Raw genomic sequence first — 24,588 nt, forward strand, 5'->3', positions numbered from 1 at the left:
TACAGCATTGTTAAAAAGACAAAGTTGTGCCAATCTGAATATCTTAAACCTGATTGAAAAATTTATATTTGGTCACTAGTATCATTTTACATTAAAAAAACACCTCAGATAAGCACTCCAGTGCTATGCTCACATTAAAAAAAGTTTCCAGTTTTTCACATACACCTCAGTCAGTCAGTTCTAAAGAAGTCATGCTTTTAGGATGTGGGAGAAACCAGAGTGCCTAAACCCCATTTGAACATGGGGAGAATATGCAAACTGGTCCCAGTATAACAAGATATGTAAAATGGGGAGTTGTTTTTCCCTATACCTATTTAGTAAAAGGATAATACCAGAAACCAAACAGCATACTCTACTACATTGATCTACACAAATGGTGTTTATTTCCAGTGACCTGTGATTTAATATGGGGGGGTTAATAATTACAGCAACCTTCAATGCTTGCAAAGTAGGCCACTGTTGACATAAAACTAAAATTACCTGCCTCAAATGGAAGACTTAGTATCTATAATTTGAAAAGCGCTGTGCTAAATAATCCGTAAATCCTAGATTTATCTATGGCATGCAATCCTCTCAAATTTAGGACAGTGTGAGACAACAAGGGTTACTGCAACAAAAGATAAATGTGGATTTTGAAAAAATGATACAGCACTGGGTGGTACAGTCATTCCTTCCTAATCTGCCTGCAGAAACCAAAATGTCCCTAGGAAGTAAGTGATGCTCAGAAAATTCAGACATAACATGAAAAAGCCACATTAAATTTTGCTAAAGACTTAGCTAAGTGGATAACGCTTTCAGAGTCTCGGGACTTTTCAACCTAGATCAAAGAGAGAACCAATACATATAGCAAGTAGGCCACTGCATTCGTTCTGAATAAAAAAGCAAAATGAATCTTCATATTAAACAATTTATCAAAACATATTTGACATTAAAATTCTATTTCTTTACAAAATCTTTGTTGCACAAATTTGGAAAGACACCTTTCCAGCCTTTACATATATTTAAAAAACTTCATTTAGGATTTCAACTGCGTTTGTTCTGCAATGATTACGTTATTCATTTATTCCAAAGCAGAAAAGTGCTTCCTTAAAATATAACACATCGGTTGTGGCTAATTAAAAAAAAACACTCCAGCTAAGGAAAATTTATTATTAAATAAAATGCATAATTTTTTGGATAGAGAGATAGAAGGTTGGAGTTACACTTAATTTTATAACATCTGGTGGCAACACCATAACCAAGTACAGTGAATAACCCAGAAATATTTTTAAGCTAGGTGGGAAGAAATTGTAGGCGGGTGGCAGCCATGTGTTATAAACCATCTCTTCAGTAACCACCTGAAAACAACCGGGTGGAGCACTCAGCTAAAAGGGGCTGGGGATAACATAGAAGTATTTCACATGTAGGATATAAAGGTTACTTTTACACTATGGATAGATAACATGAACTTGTTTTCCACTTGCATGTAATTAAGCTAGTTAATGGCTTTATCCACAGTCTTGTAGCATAACACAGTCTGGTGCTATTTTTATACTGTGGTGCTCGGTGATGACCTCTACATCCTGCAAATGACTCCATTGCATCAGGTAATTAAGAATGAGTTGACAGGCTTCCTGGAAGGCTGAGTCCAAGAGGAAATAAAGTACAATGCACTGCTGAATAGTCACATAGGCAATGAAGTGCAACTACACTAGGGGAACTTTGTGTCCAAGACGGCACAATTGATGACAAGTTACAAATAAAAAACTGCTCATTTATGGCCAGTTTAACTGTCACAAGCTAAATATTTACAGGATGACACATATAAAGATAACCTTTGAAAACATTCCCCATACATCACAAATTTAGAGAATAAGCATAACTCGGTATGGTTTAGACTTGTTCATATAGAGATGACTCACTGCGAGTAGTAAAGTTTATGTAAGGATATTGGGGATCATACAGACTGAACCATCTGTCACAATGTATAACACTTGAGAAGCAGACATTAGGATTACAAACAGATCTGTACACCTGTAAAATGATCCCAAAACAGCCCACTGGCAGGGATCAAATTAGAATATAACAATGCAGTTTTGGCAGTGGCTTGTATATATTGTTCTAGCATTAGAACTACTCTTTACAAATATACCTAGAATAGGGTGGTTGAGACATTCACTGCTTACTCCCTGACAGGACTTCAGCTTTAAATTGTAAAAACTGAAATTTGCTAACCTAGTTTAAAAAAAAAATTCTTCCAGTCTCCTGAAACTTTGATAAGACTGGTCATAAATTACAGTGTTTTCCCCAGCCTGTTTTAGCTTGGTGCACATCCCGCAGCTTTGTGTACTGGGAGAGGTTAGTAAGGGTTTGTTCAGACCTATGGTAAAAAGAAAGAAAAAAAAATAAAAAAAAACCTGGGTGTTCCCTCTACTGAACACCTACTATGCAGTTAGACATGTGGGATCATTTCCAGGCAAAAACACCTGTTATTTGCAGACATTATGAAACTGCCTATATTTTAAAGACTGGGGAAAAAATATAAAAAACTCATAAACACAATGCTGTACAAGCAGTTGTAAATGCAGACAACACTGGAGCAAATGTAAGTAGACATTACTATGCTGAAGAAGCTGGAGAAAAACTCAGCAGCATGACAGGAAAAAGGGAGAAAAAAGCAAAAAAAAGGAAGAGCTCCATTATCATTAAGTATAGACATTACATATATAATCAGCTGGGTGGATTTTTAATAGTTTTAAAGCACCCAAAAAAACGTAGCATAAAGTAGTAATTTGGGCTATTGAGCTTTCATTTTAGATATTCTGACTACAATGTTGTGTGTTCCCAGCACTGCTCTGAAGATTTCGAAGCAGGAGACAGAACAGCATCATGACCAGATGCTGCACTTCTTGGTATCACCAAGAACACAATCTAAATAAGGTTGTTATAGATTATAAAATAAATACAAGATTATAAACAAATCAAGAGCAGTTTCTGAACACAGCTGCATGTTTCTAACAAACAAAAGCAGTTATTTTTATTTTACATTGGTTTTATCTTTTGCTTAGAGTTGCTCCTTAATATACAATTTTAAAAAGAAAAGATTCCTGTAGCTGGGCTTTGTTAAACTCAATTTTTCTCTGACGGTGACCCTATAACAAGCTTTGGATGCGTCAATACATGGTAATAAATAAAATGTTTTCCACTTTGCATATGCTTGTCTATTTAAGTATGTTAAGTATTTTAAACAAGCTTAAGATACTCTCCATGTCATGCCAAAATTCCAGATCAATTCTCTAGATACATCCGAAACCGGTGAACAATGTTAGCCAGCCATAGGCAATGCAGTGTGACAGAGTATTCGGGGAGTGCTGCACATATTCCAGGTCACTTAGATTTTACATATTATTAAAGAATAGTGCATGGCTACCCTCCTCCAATACATAGAGCAACAAGCACTGCTAGACAGTTCCTGCTAGCTGGAGGCTAAAATAGAAAGCTCAGACTTAGCAGAATGCATCACTGCCAGAAATCATTACTCACGTCTCAAGCAATGTTTCCTCTGTCTGTAAGCTTCCTCAGCCTTGCTCATTACTTAAATGCACTCACAGTAACAAATTCTTTCCTCAACAGCTTTCACCATTGGACAGAAAACAGTTCTTATACTGCAAAATACTGTGCTGAGCTTTCTGTGTCATTGTAACAGGTAAAATACAGAACCCAAATCGATCATTTAATCGGGCCCCATAAATTGCCTGTGGCAGTAAATTGCACTGGTGACATTCCTATGCTGCAGTGCTCCCAGCATTAAGCATTAAGCATGGATGCTTACAAAAGATGATGATTAAAAATGAAGGAACATTTCAACTGTATAATGAATGGTACATACAGTGTCCTTCCAGTTCTGAATTCAGAAACAGAGTCACAGATTCTAGCTTTTGTGCAGGAAGAGAAAAGACCTCATCTTATACCTTACACCATGTTGTTTTTGTGTTAGCATTAATGATGTACTATAATAAAAGCATGGAAATACTTTCATTCTTTTTTTCTTTAAAAAAAATCAATTTTGTTAACTATGTTGAGAAAATAATTATGAGAAATACCTAGCGCTTCAGAAATCTTTACATACAAGAGATAGGCATTTGCAGTTCTTGCTGCTCCTTTTACCTAACTGTTATAATCTATTTACATATATTAGTACAGTACATTACAAGAATCTCTGATTTAATAACCAGTGTGAAAATTTCCAACAATAGAACCCTAACCAACCCTTAATACTTTAACAACTTCTCTCCAACCCTAATAAGCAAGCATGTGCACTTATCTTATGAGTTACATTTATTCAGTGATGTAAGGGCCACCAGCATAAGGCACAATCCCAAAACTCAACCTTATAGTGGAACCAAACCCGCTGAGCTCACCTGTCCCCATTCCATCACAGGGCACTCCTTCTTCCTCAATACAATCTTCAGCCATCCTGATTGGGTGGGCTGAGGTGACATAACCCCTGCACAGGTGTCCTGGAGTTCATTCAATGCCAGCAATCACCTGCCTGATCAAAAATGTGTTCCTCTTTAAGAGTACCAGATGTGGCACAACAATTTGTCATGAGACAAGAGACTGACTATGTGAAAGTGTAAAGTTGTTACAGTGTCCAGAAAGGAAAATATACAGATTTTTATGTTGCTGTTGTTGCAGAAAAAAAAAAACATTTTCATTAAAGCTAAGTCCTCCTACATCCCCCTCCTCACCTAGTATTATCGTTTGTTTGTAAGTAGCTCACAGGAGAGCTTCATGTGCAGGAAAACACTGACACTGAGTTGCAGCCGTGATCCAACATTCCCAATGTGTCAGATTTGTATTATAAGTACATTGCTCAGAACAAGGAAGAGAAACATAAAACACATATAAAGAGTGGGGAATTCATTATGTTCTAATGTTTCCATAAAACTCTAGTGCCCCTATTCAGAATGGGTAAGAGTCACACCCTATGTTACGATTCTTTATGTCTGTGCTGGTGTTCAGAAGATTTCTTTTTATCCGGTATCTCTGGGACAGGAGAAGCTGCTAAAATGTAGATTATTAGAATAGAGGAAGCTTAGAACCAGTCCCGTTAAAAAAAACAAAATTCTTTTTTGCAAAGAATCAAAATAGAACTATAATACATTGTTCACAAAGCATTATGGTCTAGAAGATAACAAAGGGCACAATTCTGTTGAAACTAATGTGCAGACATGTATACAGAGAGACAAGACGCGCTCTGTTTTACTATAATGTGCGCTGCTATTTTTACACTAATTAGCAGCTCCCTTCTTCCTGTATCCGGTGCTACTCTCATAAATTGATTGCTAAATCTGTGTACTTTACCAATCAGATATTTAAATTAACTATTTTATATATGCAGCTTAAAATGAATACAATTTTCCATTTTTTTCTGCAATTTTTTTTATATATTAGTCTTAAAAAAAACTCAAAGTCCACTGCTTATCTATGGCTTGCATTAGGCAGAACGTATTTCACCATATCAAGTCTCTACTGGGGGGACCAAATAACCTGAGATCATTTACACGAAAACTCATGCTACATTTCTGAATTGTAGGAAGAAACCAAACTCTTGGGGGAAAAAGTTCCAGCAGAAAAGACAATGGTGGGATCTGACCTCAGCACTATTAAACCTGATCCATTGCTTTTAAGGGAATGTATATTCTAGTGGTTCAACCATTATTCTCCACAAATCTGAGATCTATTGATAGAACTGAATGATATTGGCAGGATAAGGAATACTCGGGGTAAAATGCAACATAAATTACAGGAATATTTTTTTCTGGGGAAAATAAAAAAGGATTATACAGTTTTCAGAAGTTGTTGACATTATCTGTAAATATCAATATCCCTGGGTCATAATAGGAAATACTGAATAAAAAATTGCAAAATAATAAATACATCCTGGGAATTGGGCCACTACAGGTTCTTTGTCATATTTTAAAGGTTAGAACCACTGTATGTATATTGCTGCCTACCATACAATTGTCACTATTGGAAAATATGCCAACATGTTAAGAAAGTTAGAGGACAACTCCTCACCTCCCACCCTAAGAGAAGACAGGAGTCAACTGGCATATATGTCACATTAATAACTTAGTTTGTAGCTATAGCCCTCAATGAAAAACTGAAAGCAAATACAGCTCAATGTACTTGATTTTTGATTTCCCACAAATATTACAGAGCCATTTGTGAGATTTTTCACTACAGCCTGTCCAGCATGAATGTTTGGTCACAAAAATATCAGAGTCATATTCACACTGGCAGTTAGAATGCACAATGTATGACTCATGAGAATAAGTAATGATTCACAGCACTTTGGTTCTGATACACGCTGCATGCATTGCTATGCTATGATGGCTTTGACACAGGATAGCGGGTGACTCAAAATGGCAATTAGTAATAGGAAAGAAGAATGATGACCTTGTTTCTCTGCAAGTCATACATTTATAGAAGTTTAAAAAAAATTAAAAATATAACTGAATTACACATGCTTTGTGGTCACAGTATAGTGTGTTCCATGGACACTTCCCAGTGTTCTCCCCAGACCCTTTTAGCTGGGCGCACCACTTGGCACTTTTCAGTACCCACCCAGCTATTTTTAGATAGTTACTGAAGAGTTGGGTCACAATACCAAGTCTGCCATCCACCTTCCATTTCTTCACACCCAGATTTAAAAAATTTCTCTGTTGAACACTGCTTGCTATTAAGTATCAGCAGGCAAGATGTCAACAACAACAGATGGTAAGGGACTGTCCAGCAAAACACCATTACAGCAGTGCTGTCAGGGGACTTTCATGGGATTTATGGTGGATTTTGATTTTGGGTGGATTTATGGGAGTATACAATGGCTTCAAAAGTACTAATCTTTAGCAATTACAGCCTCAGGTCTTTTTGGGTTTGATGCAACAAGCTTTGCACACCTGGATTGGGGATTTTCTGCCATATAGAGAAAAGGTATATTTTTTCAGGATTTTGCCTTGGTTGAGACATCATTAATTAGCTGCAGGTAGGAGGGGGTGATAGTGTCACTTTTAAAATGTAGCAAGCTACATTTTTGAAGGCTATATCTATGGGCAGATCTTTGTCAGATGTGTGTAAACGCTGCCACAGGATTTACACAACTGTGTTATTTCTGAGCCAACATCTCAGTATGGAACCTTGGACAATAATGCCCGAAGAAGGATGGTGCTGAAATCCTGATGATACAAGCAATATGCCACATAAAGTAAGTGTCAGGTTAAATCTGGCTATCTTAAAAGGGGAGGAGAAAAACGTATTAGAAACTTAAAGTAGATGTAGCATCTAATACAATTATTTTTTTCTGAGATTGCACTGGGTGATACTGAAGATACAAAAAGAATTTAGAACGTGTTATGAAGCCTAACCGATTTCCTGAAAAACATAAAATAATATTAAATCCTTTACATTACTAGAATGTCCAAAACAACATCTACAATGACCATTTTAAAGAGGCACAAAACACAGAAGCGACAATATTTATGTCAAATTCAGCATCAATTCATCCAGCTGACCAAAAGCCTACATTGATGTGGCATTATATGGCAAATAATAATATTACCCAGACATCCCAGAATGCACAAAAGCCCAGTCATTACCTTTCCTCCCCGACACAAACATCATTACTCACTACCGATAAATTCTTAGAATTAACATGGGTAGAATATTTTTGTAAGCCCGGAGGTTTTTTATTTGTAATACGTACTGGTACTATACTGAAATTATGGCAGTACTGAGGAAGTGAATCCATTGTGGAAGCATCATAAAACAAATTGGCATAATCATAAAAAATTATATGCTATGAAAAGGAAAAGATTAAAGGTAGGACTATATGCTTTGAGAAAATTATAAATGTTTACAAAAAGTGCTCACATAAAAGAGCCCTGCAAGTTCTAACAGACAGAGGGACTATTAGTTAGAAATAATGAAACGTTTCCTTACATCAAAAACATCCAAAGTCATCTAAAAGACAATGGCAATAGGTTTCACAAAGGTGCACACAAACTAGGAGCTTATTCCTCCCTCCTTTAAACCTGATGCCTAGGTAAACATCATACCTAGCATGTCGATGTCCCTAAAATCTATCCAATAACCATATCCATGTGCTAGGTCTAGGTTCTAGGTTAGTGACAAAGTCCTGTAAATCTCAAAAGCAGCATGACGGCCAGGAAAACAGGATTTTTAGAAGGTCAGCAATGGCCTCTGGATCTTTCCATGGGAAATCAGGAGACAGAACGTTTGAGTACTTTGTGACCTCAGTAAATAGACCTAGCTTGCAGTTCTTGATGTGCTTTGGCTGGAGCTACCCTTCTATAAATAAAAACTGCAGCAGAATACAGGTCTGCTATTCCTGTTATCTAAAGGGACTCATCTCCAAAATCACATTATCAAAAATTACCAAAATCAAAGGTTACCATATGTGTTCTGGTCAAACAGATTTAAACCCAAATCTGCTGTAAGACACCAATTGTTCCTACCAATCCTGCCTGAAGATAATCTGGCCACCGGATACAGATGAATGCTTTAACAGCATGCTTGGTCCTGTGGCTAGTAGTTTGGTCTTTGCTACACTTGTGTCCCAGGTGAAAAACTCAGCAAGAACACTCTCTGCATGGAGTTTGTATGTTCTGCCCATGTTTGTGTGGGCTTCCTCCAACAAATCATGCAGATAGGTTGTCTTCTGAGAAAAAAAAATGGCCTTTATAGGTGTAATGACATATTAATATAATAGGAGGTAAAATTGTGAGCCCCTCCAAGGCACAGTTGGTGACATGACTCGGCGCTGCATATCATGTTGGCACAATATAAATCCTGTTTAATAATAATAATAATAATAACAAGAATGTCACTTTTACAGATCATTGGTGTCACCTAAACAGAGAGACACAAACTGCTCATCCGTCATAGAGCCCCTAGCAACGTCCGGAAGAACCTTATGGTGGGAAACAGCTATGGACTTTGTAGGTGCTGCGTGATATAAATACAAGATAATAATCCAATATACCAAGGCCATATTCACACACTACTTGGCTATAGATTGGATGTGTCACTCCGACCTGAACAATAAAGGTTTTTGCCCCATGCCTGGCACTGGTCCAACCCACTTCCATGGATAGTTTGTCCATGGCCACTTTCTAATTGTTATGGAGGATTAAAGCAGCTGTGTTAACAAAACAAGAAAACAGTATTGCTTACATTCAATGGAACAAGGAAACTCCCTATTGAATCAATGCAGGACTGGTCACATACAGAAGTTAAGATTCAAATACATTAATCTATGGACTGCAGGGAAATGAATGGAGACAACAGGAACCATAAACTGGTTTTCACAGGAAGTGGATAATTGTAACTGGGGTATGTGTCCATAATACATTTCTGTGAATAATTGAGCTGTTTTCTTCACTGCTCATTTAACATTTACAGATAAGCACTGAATTATAAAGGGACAGAAATAAGTTGAGGAAATGAAGCCTTTCCTCATTTCACCGCCTATGTCAAATAAAGGTCAAAATGATGTCTTCAAACCAATGGCATATCATGAAGTCATGAAGATACTTTATGTAGGGGAATGAAGCTGCTATTATGATATAATGACATGCAATTCAGTATTAGAAATGATGTATTTATCACAACAAGCAGCCAAGTAACAGCTTGACCTACAAAATCCACAGACACCTCCTTGTAACAAGCTGCAATGGAATTATGAACACACATCCCAGAGGTTTATAAAGATGTAAGGAAAACAAACAAAAGGGATGTGACCTCTTTTCTGAGCAATCATAACATGACAGAAGTCATCTAAATTCCCTGTAAAGAATCCAATAAACATTGCTTATGTTGTTACAGAGTAAGCAAACATGGCTGATAAAAGATGTGGGAGTGTATACATATTTTCTTTACATTTATATAATTTGTATATCACATTTCTGGAAAACCCATGATAATGGACATTAATCCCATGGCTCGGACGTGGTTGACGAACATATAAATTGCTGTACATTAGTGTGACGTTAATACATTAGTCTGGAAGTCGTACAATCCGTTTCCCATGCAGAGAATTCTGCAAACCCAACATTCTGCCTTTCCTTGGGTGTTCCCACTGCTGTCATCAATTCTACACACAAGCACCAGCAAGGTGGAAGATTAGAACATCCTTTCTCATTCGCCATCATGCAGAGAGCGCTTTGGCCATAACATGAAATCACACTCCTATTTGATCCGACTATACTATTGGATGATTTGGTGATCAGAGGACAGGGAAGATGAGCAGACATAAGCCAAGGGCTGAATTATAGCAGGAGGTGCAGGGTTGTGAAGGGTTAATCAGATGTGACTGGTGGTGTACAGAGACATGATGTATGGGGGATACACACACACACACACACTATACACCTCCATGGAGCCCAGCCATTAGTGACAGCTCCTTGCATTGCCCAGACCCTTTTGTTCTGTCACAGCTGCATCTAATGCGCTGCAACACTGACATTCCCTTTGTTATCCACATCGGCATAGAGATGACCGGAATTGCGGCATCACAGCTCCAAATGCCAGCAGTCCTGGGTACAGTGGGTGGGTGAGGAGACATTTCGCCCATTTCATCCGCACCAACATCCACCATCAGCTGCCACCACGATAACCGGACCGTGTTGGACGTCGTACATCACAGATCAAAGCCCTGTGCTACCATTCTATACGTATATACCGTCACCCCATCGGGCACACACACTGCAATGGTAATGAAGACATCGCACCTACCCCATCATCATCCCCACCATGATCTCCCAGCTCTCCATCCTGCCTCCAGACTGCTGCACAGCACGCGCGCTCCCGGCTACAGCTTGTCACATGACCTGCTCAAACACACCCAGCGCTGGAGGTGAGAGCAGGGGGCGGGGCAGACGGACGCGCGCATGGCTTCCAGAGCTGCTACTGCAGGGAGGAAGGAGATCCAGCATACAGGGACAGTGGCTGCACCATGCAGATCACACACAGGGACAGTGGCTGCACCTTGCACATCACACACATGGACAGCACTTTCCCATTATTACACAGTGCCATCATTAGCCCACTACACTCCAGATCTAATACCCTTCCTCCATAGCCATCAGCATGCTTTATTATAATGCTCATTTTTACACCCCCCTATTAAGGATTATATAGAGCACACACATGAGATCATCTCTCCCAAAGCAGGTGTCATTTAGTAACAAAAAGCTGACCTCTAGCCTTACCTTCCATCCCTTCCCCTGCAGTCTCCTCCCCTGTGATTGAATTGCCTACTGTTTTCACTGCACATTATGAGCTTCTGAACTCATTTATTTCCTGGAAGGCATCCCTTATCATATCTAACCCTTTCCTCCTCAGCCTTATTGTCCATAGCCCTTTTATTTGTTGTATTTCAGTCAGGGAGTTAGCATCACATTTGGCCATGACTACAGCTTTCTTTTATCGGAAACTATGCACAGCACCCTGTCTGCTTCTCTCAGCAGCCACCATCTGTCTGCATAGCACAGACAAGCAAAGCGTCATATTGACGAGGTCCAAAATGAGGTATGTAACTAAAACATAAGGATTTTATGAGTATGTTGATATAGGTGGGTCAGAAGGAAAATATAAGCAGAATAAAATGTTGTGAAACTAATAAATTCATCATTGGGGTTTCCATACAATTTAATCCTGGTCAGATAATAGGATGATGGGTAGTGTTTCAATGCCCCTGGCTTATATATAGTAAACACTCCCATGTGTGTCAAACCAGCTAACTGAGCTCCAGTTTATATGCTGCTTCAGTATAATAAAGCCAAATACAACCAAAATATAGACAGGGAGAAAACCTCACTATTTGTATTTTTAACCTAAGTTTAATGAATATTCAAATTTGTAACAAGGATTCAAAGAAGTAAAGTCCAACATTTGGCACCACTTCAAACCCATGAAAAAAAGGACAAAGGTGTTCCAGATTAGGTGCCAATTATTAGGACCTCCTTAGGCTGTATTCATGTGGATACTCCTCCAAAAAAATGATTTCTATACTATAGTCATCGGACAAAAAGAATCAAAATAGTACTATGGACATTAGGTGTTGTGTACAATGTCTAAAATATAAAATGCATTAAAAAACGTGGAGTAGATTTAAACTGACAGCTAGTTTGTTTGGGCTGGCTCTCCCTGCAAATTCAGCTCACAAACTGGCTGACTGATCCATAAAGGAGTCTCCAAAAACACCCAAAGATACACTGCAGGATCCTCTGACAAAAGTTGGAGTTAATTTGCATGCATCTACAATAAGAGAGAGATTGCAGCAATTTGACTTGCATGATAATTAAACTTTAGTTGCACCAGGAAAAAGTCTGCAATTAAACAGAATGTTAGATTAGGAGCATGAGCAGCTTGCAGTTATCAAGACCACTATAAAATACTGGAAAGTATCAGTGTGATTGGATCCTTTTGCAGGATAATGATCTGCAGCACACTAGCAGATACAACAAGAATTGACTCGAAATGGCAGACTATGGGCTGGTCTATTCAAAGCCCCCATTTTACTATCATTAAAATAATATAGAGGGATTTGAAATAGGAAGTTCATTTAAGCAAATTCAAACATCTGAAAGAATCTCGTGAGCAGGAGTTGTAAAACAATTTTTACAGTTTGATATTAGAGAATGGTCAGTAGTTATCCAAAGTGCCCTCAAAATTATTTCTGCTAAAATGGGCAATAGCAGTTTCTCAAGGGAAGGAAATCTCGACAGCACATTGACACTTTATTATTCTTTACATTGAAGTGAATTTGTTAATAATTCAATTTCCTTCACCAAACCAGGTTGATGCAAAAGATCACTGCCCCAAAAAATTACCACATGTTGAACCCGCAAAATCAGCATTTCACGAATCAAAATGTGTGTATTTTTTTTGGTGGCTTTACTTCTACAGTCAAGACACCATCCCAGGGCTTCTCATACTGTGCACAGCCAGGGGTCACAGGTGGGTCCGAAGGTGCAGCATAAGGGCCTGCTCCCACTACAGCAATGCATTCACAATGGTGTGTTTTGTGTTGGAGAAGGCCATCACTTCACTTGCAATCATGCATGCTAAATTTTAAAAACATGCATTGTACTGCTGTGTGTTTGCAATGTGCCAATATAAAGCAAGAGCTACGGTCCTGGAAGGAATAGTATTAGTAATCCTGAAGCTAAACCTCTTGGAGAAAGCCACATAAAAATAGTTAGAGATGCTATGATCGTCCATGTGAAGTTTTCTTCTTCTGACTGGAGGTGCTGCCATTTCCCTGCTTACAAATAGGAAGGTTTAGCTTCAAGATCACTAAGCGCATCCCATCCAAAACATCAGCCCTTGATCCATACTGGCGTCCTCTCTCCATCTGTAATGAAGCCTTGACTGCATTGTAAGCAGTGGGTGAACATTTTCATCCTAATACAGGCAACATGATAGAGAACATTGGACTTGCAGGAACTTCAGGTAAGGTTTAGTAAATTACCAGCCCAACATAAAAGTATAGTAATTGCAATTGGATATACAGATGGATTCACAACATGTTAAAATATTTATCCAAAGCAAAAACGTTTTTATTTTGGACAGAGCGGAGAATCAAAGCCTCCTGTCAGGATTTTTTTTGTTTTTGTTTCATTGGTGTCGCATTGGCATTGGACAATATGAGAGCCAAAGCAGACACCTGAATTTTTTATTAAACAAATACATTATTTCCCCATGCGTTGTACCAGTAAGACTGTTCGTTTTGCAGGTAAGATAGGGAATTTGCTGAAAAGCCTTGGGAGACAGCTGTAAAGCATTATTTTACACCTTTTTCCTTTACACCATTACATGCTTTTTTAGAAATTAAGGTAACAAAAGTACAGTTTATCTTTTTATCGGTTTATCTGCTATTTCATATCAAAACATATTACAACAAGATCTCAAGTGTAACCTGGTTTTTCAATTATTGTTCAGAAGTATATAAACAAATACCAATGTAAATAGATTTTTGTTTATAAACCTCCATTTCTTTGGTATGTTAACATTTTTTTTACAAGACGCTTAAGGAAAAAAGAGCATTATGAGAGTGCTTTTTAGACTTAATATATACTGAAATAGGTATCTAAATGCACAAAATGAAAAAGGCTACAAAATTTGAAATCTCAAAAGTGTATTTAGCAATTTTTAGTGTGACTTGGCTAATTTGCATACCAAGCACAAAACCTATCTTCAGACAATTTTAAGAGAAGCTGAAAAGCTTAGTAGTCAACTCTAAATTTGGAAAAAGCAGAACTCAGAACAAGTGGAAAAAACAAAAACACAACACTGACAACACCCAACTTTTGAGTTAGGAATGTAAGCTAAAAGGAAAGTGCAGAGGTGTCACCATAAACCCGCCTGTCTGCACCATCTACCCCCTTCTTAAAATTTCAGTCGAATCAATGTTTTACTATCCTCTGCAGCTTTCTACACATTCTGATTGCCCATTGTTGCAAGCCTATTAAACTGATATACCAATAGGTATGCCTGTACCTTATACCTGTTCATAGGTTCCTATTAAGGTTTAAAAGGAGTTTATTGAAATGTGAAAGCCTTCATTTTCAAAATCACAAATCATGAAACTACATATATACTTAAAAAAAGTTAAAAAAGTAAAAAAAAAACAAAAAAACAAAAACAAATTTCTATAAATCAAGAATGGATGAAAGTTTTACCCCAAAAGAATAGGATACCTCCAGCTAATATTCTTTATGACGGTTTCTGGTCCCAAACCCAGTGTAAATATATATATATATATATATATATATATATCAGGTTTTATGTGAAAATGTAGGCCTCCATGGAGAAAACCCCACTAGGTAAGGTATAGAGTGATAAAGAGTGTTGTAACACAGAGGCATGCTGCTCTTTGATCCTTTGAGAAGCAGAAGGCATGAAACACATATTTAATTGTTATAGCATCAAACTGTACTTACTGAAGACTCCCCACTTCTGTCACTCCACAAATCCTGAGCGGGATGTTCATCACACTGCATGTGCTCCAGGCACAGCACTTTCTACCAGCAGCTTCAGATATCCAAAAGGGCCAAGCATGGCACCATATTGAGAATATTCCTGTTAAAAGCAAAGCAGAAATTTTATTTTATATTATAACATGTCATTTCTTAATCTTGAAATGTTTGTTGCACTGTCAAAAAAAGCATAGTACACTACTACATTTTTTAGTCTTTAAAAAAAGTCTTTCTGCATATATATTGATGTGAATATAAACACAAAAAGCAAAAATTTGCTGTATTATAGAGAACATTTAGCAATGTCAATTACATCAAAGCAGTACTTAGAGGTTGTCCTTTTTCTTGAATCTTGTGTCTAGTGATTTCTGTGACATTAGCCTCAGTTGTATATCGACAGTGTGAAATAATCTAAAACACTGCTGCATTTTGCTGCCCGTTTTGCAAGATCTGTAGCAAGATATTTTTCTTGCTGATGAGGAATCTGTTCCTTAGGCTCTTCAGAGTAAGGATCTCCGTGTGCTTCATTCATTCTGTGCATCTGGGATTTCTATACCTTTTTCAATACTGCTGGAATTTCCATACTATTAATTGGCCCTTACTAATCATTTGGGAAAGCCAAGCCAACAAGGCATGGTAATTCAGTAATAGGTAAAAGCATCAGTTGCCGTGAACCTACATTCAACACTGGTGACTAGCCCTTAGCATCTGCTTGCCTTTTAGAAACCAATTCCATAGTGTGTATATATATATATATATATTGTTCTTGAAAGTATCTCATGCTTGCAACAATTAAGGAAACTCCAATGCTTTTTAAATACACATCCTCCAAGGTTTCCATCCAAATGCAACAGGCAGTAGAGCCTATTTATAAGAGATCCTGTCTTAGAAACCTGTAAATATACTGTAAATAAGCAAACATGGCTGGATAAAATAATACTTTGTTATCTTTGATAGAAAACTGACAAGAGACATAGGACTAAAGGCACCTAAAGACTTACTCCAAGATTTACTCTAGGATCAGAAAGATTTTTTTTTCTTACACAGAGTTTTCACAGCTGCAACTCAACAGTGGAAGTGATAACCAATTTTCACCCTCTATCTGCAAGTACTGCTAAATAGGAAAGCACATGGAGAAATGAAAAGGCCAGACTAGAATAGAGGTATTGCTACCAAAAAGATGAGACTGCATTTGCAGCTAGCTCTTACATGTGCACTGGTGCTTAACCTATAAACACTGTAAATTGTTTAAACTCATAATAAGTGGAAAAATCAGTTTAAAACTGCAGTTCTGTAACCAGCAATGAGTTTGCCATTTAAAGTAATGAAGCAACTTGTCACAGTTACATGTTGAACTGCGTTAGTGTGGTAATGTTTGCTGCTACAAATCATTTTTCTTCAGGGATCCTAGCTTAACCACAGTTAAGAGTTATTAGTGCTCTTGAACTTGCTGCCCACAAGCTCAAACAACAATTTGGACAATGCTGCACCATCTCAAATTACTGTGCGAATGAATGATATCAGTGATGTTGAGAAAAAAATATTTCCTTAGGGGAAAAAAAAAATTCTTTATTGCCCATAGCAGGTACTTTATCAAGTGTAGCCAAACCTATTTTTATAATGGTCTAATCGTTGTGGATTTTCTCTCATTTCATGTCCTGGTGGTATTGTCAATCAGGCTGTAAGTAAGAAAGACTGCCAAATGAAGTCTCAGACTGGAGGTAATCTTAAAGTTTAAGTTCTTCCCAACTCAAAACCAAAATACTTTGAACTCCTGGCACTATCTGTTTCATACAATTTACTGTCCCTCATTACACTTTAAACATTATTGTCTATTATTACAATCTTTCTGCTTGCAATATTGAGAAACCCCATTTACTGGGTCCCCCCACATAGAATAGTTCCTGCTGTACTTCCAGCTCCAACACCAGTTTTTTCAATGTGGCAAGGAGACCCAGTGCACCATGTGCAGAGGCTGGGCTTTAAACAAGTTTCTTAAACTAAAAGACAGCTAAAAATATTTATAGACTACAGTTTGCCTTAATCAATATAGAAAGTACCCCTAGTAAAAATGTGGAGCTGTGAATTGACCACAGAGAAAAAAATATTACATATAAAGCAAAGTGAACACGCACCTACAGAGATAGCATGATATGCAAAGTATCCGATTCTTACATTCCATAACAGGTTACACATTTGGATAGGATTGTAAATTCGTTTGTTCTCATTCAGATCTAAGTAAAAACCTTTAACATCTTGTCCCTTAATGTAACCCGGTGGAGGCCGATTCAACTCCAAAGAAAAACATTCATGTACAGGGATACTTTTTCATGCAAATGACGAATAACACAAGCTGATTAGTCGATGGAGAACAGAAGGGGCTTTTTCCCCCTCACTTCTTTCTTTTCACTCACTGGCACTCCTAACTCACTTGGAAGAAGGTTTCATGAACCCAGTCCAGTTCTCAAGGTTCTAACAATGCAGTTTGGACATTTAATTAGCAGGCTGTCACTTGAGCTACCATCAAAAGGGTTCTCTAAAACAGCACTGTACAAACTGATTACACAAGTAACAAGATTGCCGGAGCAGAAAGTGAATGTTTTATTCCACAGATATTATACCCCTAATAATTCTCATAAATGACCATCACAAAAAATTATATAACTCTTGCTGCATTACCATTACTTTGAAGAACCACAGTTATTATGCCATGCAACTTCCACAAGAGCAATGCATACATAAGTCCACAAGAGCAAACATAAAAGTCCTTCCATATGCTCAGTCTCCATGTATCTTACCTAAACTGACAAAAGAGAGTATGTCCTGATATTCAGTAAAGGAATAATATAGTTGCTATATACTAATTCAGTGTTTCTCAACCAGGGTCACCAATGGTTGCTAAGGGTTCCTTTAAGCAATGTGCAATCAGTGGCTCTCGGGTCAGCAAGTGACTCCAGTGATTTATTTTGGCTATCTGAAAAGGTGACATTCTTCCGACTGGCCAGCAATCTAAGAAGCATTCTATCCACTGATCAGCACGCTAATGTAGTGTGTGGTGTGGATATAATATTAAGAAAGGTTCCCCGAAGACCTGAAATTTATTTCAAGGGTTCTCCCATGTTGAATAAAAAAAAAAAAAAAACTGATTGTCACTAGCATTATAAAGATGTGGTGCAAAAAAAAAAAAACCCCCTTCAGTCTCAAGGTTCTGTTTGTAAGTCACAGGGATGATGTGCTGTAAATCATCTCACAATGCACTACCCCATTCTGACGATTTTAGATCATTGTCATGTCCTGACACTTTATGTATGTCATAACACAAGAGATGCATTACATTTACTACAAGCTCTGCTCTAACCATTAACCTGAAGCGCTTTCCCATTTTCTGCTCACAACATTAGATAGCAGGCCAATTTCCATAACATAGCAACCAATACTACAATATTAATAATTCTGAAAGAGTCATGCTGTGTTTCCATGAACGTTGTTACCAATAAAATATATATACCTGTAAACTATACTTTTTTTACAGGCCAAATTCCAGCTAGCTGTTGCTGTTTAGTGTGTCATAGGCAGTCCAAGATGCAACCTGGTCCTTGCACTCTTTTATAGTGGAACTTGTGGAAATTATAAATTATAGTGGAAATTTGTGATCAGGCAGGTCGGTATTACAGAAAGGGACAGGCGATGTCCATTCTGTAATAAGCATTCTAACCTGCCTGATGGCCAAAGACCACAACTAGTAAGGAAAAGGAAAAATAAAGAAGATGGTGTCCCCTATGATGGAACAGGTAAGTATTGGGGGGTTTAGTTCTTCTTTAAATGTATTTGGAATGGTTGCTAGACATATAATATATTTATAATAGTACATTTCTCCAGTAAGCATTGCTATACCAATAAGTATTTCAGACAGATTTAGGAATTATTTAAATTCTTGTCCATGTTCAGTTTATTGTAAAAGGGAACCTTGGGGGTCCCAGCTGAAAACCCCTTTAACACAATTTAGAAAGGCTGACTTTCTGGAAAAAGCTGTCAGAAGTGCAACAAAAATCAATGTCTACTTCATTATTAAGCAGGTTTTTTATAGCACCAACATATTATGCAGCGCTGTACTCTAAAAAGGGGTTGCAAATGACAGACAGGTACAAACCATGAAACAGGAAGAGCTTACAATCTACTTTCAGATAGCTTGGAAAAAGTTATTGGGCACACATTCAAATTCTTGTGACTATTCCACTTAAAGAGCCACTTTCACCATCGCCCCTGTTTCTCTGTTCCTTTCTCCATCCTTGAAATCAATTGGCTGAGCCCCAGCACTGGGAATATGTAGGATCATAATTATGCGTTAAAGTTGTAGGACATTTGTTTCTGTGTATAGTTTAAAATTACATATTTATCAGGAGCAGCTTTGTCTGTTCATTATGTTTGCAGGTCTGCTTCCTATTATCCACTATTACAGTATGGCTGTCCTATATGTCCCAGTATGGTTCTTCCCCTTCTTATGCCAGTGATAACAAAATTAGTGTTTGTTCATTCTAGTAGATAATCTGCAAATTTCTAAAGTTCATATAATTACAAAAATAAACACAAGTGAAGGATGAGCTGCTTTTCCCTTCATGGTACAGTCACGGAAAGACCTGGGCTCTAAAGAAGAAGATTGAATAACATGAGACTAAGACTCCAGCAGCAGAAAGTACCAAAGTAGAACTATATTGGCTTAATCGGGATTCTATTTTAAAGTGAATTTTATTCCAAGCACTTGAATTGTAGGTTAAATATTAAATTGAAAGTTTTATAATAATAGTTTTTTTTTCATTCCACAACTAAATTGAGAAATTGTCACCAGAAATATTCTTTAATCTATGTCTTACAATCTTATCTGAAGTCATCTGATGGCCCCTTTCAGGGGACATCAGGAGCAGATACTTTAAGTGTAAATATCACTCCCTCTGTTACATGACATTGTTTATGTTTAGCAATTCAATGCTGGATCCCAGGTTTATTTTGCAAAGTTTTGCACCTTGTAAAGTCCATGTTCCTTGTAGTGTTTGGGTTCTGAGTGGTTTAAGGTATGGTTTTCATTGTAGCTTATGATTCCAGTACAGAGATTTCTGACCAACTCTGCCACCACAGAACATTTTGGACCTATTTAATATTCTTTTATGAGTCAACATCACAAGAAGTATTTTTCAGCAGCATCAGATTTATTAGACATCTCTGTGAACTTATATCTTTGATATCCTTGTCTCTTCTGACAGTGGATGCAGCTATGTGGTTTGCTCTGATTCAGGGTTATCTGCTACTTTACCTCCCAACAGCTCCATATCTGTCAGAAAATGTTGGCAGGCATCATCTTCTCTCTAAAGCTGTGGTGTTCATGGAATTTTACGTGCTTTTTCTACATTTATATTTTACACTTCACTTGAGCCAAGTGATGCTTTAATATTTATAATATTGGAGACATTTCAATAAGGAGAACAATATCACACCAAACACTTTAATGTGATTGAAAAAGGGTAAGGCTGGGTACACATGTGCAATAATTGTCGTTGGAAAGGATCTTTTACAATCCTTTCCAACAACACTCGACTGCACCATGCATGAAGAAGTGCTGTACATATAGCGCCATTCTGCTCTATGGAGGGTAGGGGGAGAACGATGGAGAGGAACCCCACTGCGCTCTCTCCCATTCACTTTCATTACGTTCTTTCCAGGACTTTCCGTGGATACACCAGGACGATATCAACCCTGAGCCAATAAGACAGACAATAACCTTTTTACTAATTAAAATACTTTCCACATTGCTTTCATACATCTAACAAAATGACTGGTTATGGGCAGAATATGATCAATACAAAAAAATATATAATGAGTTTGTCTAGTTTCCACTAGGTAAGGTTCATTGGGTACAAAGTTTTAGTATTATAAAAAGTAATCAAAAGACATGAGATAACAGGGACTATAAAAATGTAGGAGTAATTTGACTGGATTGGGAAAGGCTCTAACAATAAATTTGTTAAACGGCTAGCAAACACAAACTAGATAATACTAAATCTATATGTATGTATGCTTGTATTTGGTTACTTTTTTGTTTTTCTAAACTAGACAACTGGAATTATTTGCTGTCTATGCTTGGCCTGCCTTCACTCAGACCTCTCAGGGTATAACACGGGCGTTAAAAAAAAATAAAAATAAAGGCTTTAACATGTAAAATTAAGTTCTGCAGTTTTTCCAATCTTTCCAAAGATATCAATAAAATACCTGCTGATCTTGCCATAGAGGTACCTGTTCAGGAACTGCCTGCTATAAATGCCCATGTCTCCAGATCACAGTCCTGCATTATCACCCTTCCACATACACACCGCATACACTGGGCCTACTTGTGTCATTATCAGAAAACCTGTCCTGAGCAATGATGTACAACAGACACCAGAACAAAGGCATATAGACTAATATAGACTGAAAGATGCAGCAATGACAAACAAGAAGGATGAAATTGTGAAGAGTACCACATGCTTCAGAAAAAACAGAATGGATAGCAAACTAAAGCCTCTCAGATACCATTGCCATGTGCAGTTGAGCAGCTTTAATTTGCTTTTCTGTTCACAAAGACTGAAGTGAACAAAAGCCTAATACACACAGATAATTGCGATTTAAAAGTGATTTCCTTAAGCACACCTAAACTCAATATTTTCACTTTAAAATTTAAAAAGGGTAGATAATCCTTATATGTAAAGGAAAATTTTTATTTATTTTTTTTTTTTTAAGTGCAACAACCTTTTCATAATCAAGACTGAATGGAAGCGCAGAGCCTGCGGGGATACATATGTCATGCATCCCATCGGGCATGTGCAGAAGGGGCATTTTTTTCACTAAGGCAAGCTACTTCAATCGATCTTGCACCTATGCAGTGCGAGATTGGGTGACATAGCAAGACGACAGGATGGTGAAGAGAAGAACAAAGATGGTGGCACCCATCCCTTTATCCAATGATGAAGAGGGATTTTAGGAGACGTAGGACCAGATTGAGGAAAGGAACAGTGCCTATGAGGGATCTGCAGGATTAAAGGCAAGTGTGTTTTTTTATTTTCAGTTAAGTTTTGCTTTATTGAACGGGGCGTTAGCAATGGACAACGTATCACTTAAAGATGCAGTAGTTTACAGACTGATGTAATCATATAAAGGTCCCTAATGGCCTAAGTACCTAATGGCCATGCATGTATTGTTGTTTGCATCATTGCTCATTGCCTAACAGTTGTGCTTGAGTTCCACTTTTAATTTTCCATGCTCAGGCAGATCATTATTGGAGAAAGACACAGGTGTCATCCTTTCTGGAATAAGATCTCCTACCTGTCCGATTGCCCTTGATTTCTGGCACCAAAGTTTAACGGTGCATGCACTGCGTCGAGTTTGGTTGCCAGGGTAAGCAGGCAATCCCGGTATTCCGGGCTGAATGAACTCCAGTGCAGGAACTACCTCATACCAGCATCACCAATCAAGATGGCTGAAGATTGTCTGCAGTACAAGAAAAAGATGGCCGTGGCCTGCACTGGAACACATATAAGTGAGCCACATGGATTTAGTTCTGCTTTAACTCAAAAGAAACTACAATCAACATGGGAAAATAAAGCTCTAGACAAGTATTTCCTAAACTATGGGTGAGGGACAAAATTGGTCTGTGCACTTGCTTGTCACAGGTAATCACTAACTGCTGTGTGTTCTAGTTCGTCTCTATTCAACGTTTCGTAAATCAGTGGTAAGTGAAATACAATGCTGACTATAGCACATTCATATACATTTGTTTATATCGTGCCATCATCTTCCTTAGCACTGCACAATATTGGGAAACTAGACCGTGTGCAAGGCTTTAAAGCAGAAAAACGTTTTTTTTTTTTTTGTTTGTTTTAAGTTTGTATTATTGGCATCATCTTAATTAAAAAAAAACAATCCTGAAAATACAAAATATATATTTCTGGCCATGAACTCTTCATTTTCTCTTCCCACAAACCACACTGGATCCTGGGCTTTTCTATTTATTTTACCTCATGGGGACACATGCCCCGATTCAATTCTGCATATTAACAGAAGTGAGAAAGTCCATGCATTAAATCACTGGCACAAAGAAGTCTCTTCAGTGTCAAAGAAAGAAATAAATGAATGTGCTAGTGAATGAAGAGTTTCCCAACTATCCAAACAAGAAGAATAGTAAAAGTAAAGACATTCATTGTGATCAGTTGTTATGTTTGTTTTTTGGAATCAAGATCCTGAATCTGATTCTGCTTTAATAATCCCTGGTCTGTGCAATACAAATAATCACATGACAGTGTATAGCCAATCTAACACTGCTATACATTCCCAGGATAACCCGCTTTCTGTTCACTACATGCAGTCATATTGGCTTTCTTTTCCTGCAGGGTGGCCAGTGGGCAGATGGGGCACAAAATAGAAAGGAGACGCCCAGCATCCTGCTATAACTACAACTCACAGTGCAAGATGCCAACAGACATGAAGGAGAACAGGAGACTACACCAGGGATCATAGGATCACAGGAACGACAACTGGGAATATATGAAATATACAGACAATTGATGCGGCTTTTACGTACACTTTAAGGGTCCATTTACATAGATCTGTTGCACTGCATTTTGTGCTTGATTGTAGTGTTTTGTAACGAGAGTCAACACATACAGATACACACAATACAGATGTTCATGGAGCTGTGGAACAACGCATGGGTCAATCAGTGCTCACCTACACATAGGCAGCATGGAGAACTGGTTAGGTGAGTTGGTTTTCTGTACTCAGTTACCATATTGCAGGAAATTGGGCATTACAGTAATGTGAATAATTTCACCATACAAAGGATAAACCAGCAAGGACACATCAGGGAATCACCTACTCCAATTAGGTATGGCAAATAAAATAAAAGGCTAAACTCTTCATCCAAGCAGCATGTACTGAGATATGTGCCCATTATAAAGCAGGGACCTGGTTTCCAAGCCTGCTGTGAACACATACTTGCACCAGCTGTACAAATGAGCCCAACATCCTGCCTGGCACCAGTGCCAGCTTACAAACACACAGCCTCATGCTAATTGGCTGCCCAGCAACAGAGCCCCTGCTTCCCTGGTGAAGCCTCCGGTATGCTGCCTGGCACCAGTGCCAGCCTATACAGACACAGGCTCTGCCAATGTGTTATCCTGTGGTACTGCCCAGAATTACTACTCATGCTCATGGCTTCCCCACACACCGACCGGCTCTCAGGTAAGCCCACAACTTTGTCTCAGCATTGGTCCCAGCCTGCTCCCCCCTTACACACTCCAATGGTCTCCCTCAGCACTAGGAACAACTTTCATGTACACATTATACTGAAAACCTGCACAGCATAGACCCACCTGAGGTCACCTGCCACACATGCTACCCCGTACTACCTACCCCCCACACCTTCCCCCACTTACCTCCTTTTATTTACTCCTCCAAATGAGAAACAGCTCCGCCGCCATCTTGTCTGAGACACAACGCTCCGTAATGCGCACGCGCAACA

At 38.1% G+C, this 24,588-nt stretch overlaps 1 protein-coding gene across 1 annotated transcript in view; it reads right to left on the reverse strand.

Moving 5' to 3' along the window:
- The window catches only part of APC (APC regulator of WNT signaling pathway), a 61,265-nt gene extending 36,677 nt beyond the window's left edge, over positions 1-24,588 (reverse strand). The window contains exons 1-2 of the mRNA XM_072416092.1: positions 24,503-24,588; positions 15,009-15,147 (exon numbers count right to left, since the gene is read on the reverse strand). The gene's annotated coding sequence lies outside the window, so the exon portion shown is untranslated. The remainder of the gene's footprint in view (positions 1-15,008; positions 15,148-24,502) is intronic.

Source organism: Pyxicephalus adspersus, chromosome 6 (genome assembly GCF_032062135.1).
Source record: "Pyxicephalus adspersus chromosome 6, UCB_Pads_2.0, whole genome shotgun sequence".
Classification (NCBI taxonomy): Eukaryota; Metazoa; Chordata; class Amphibia; order Anura; family Pyxicephalidae; genus Pyxicephalus; species Pyxicephalus adspersus.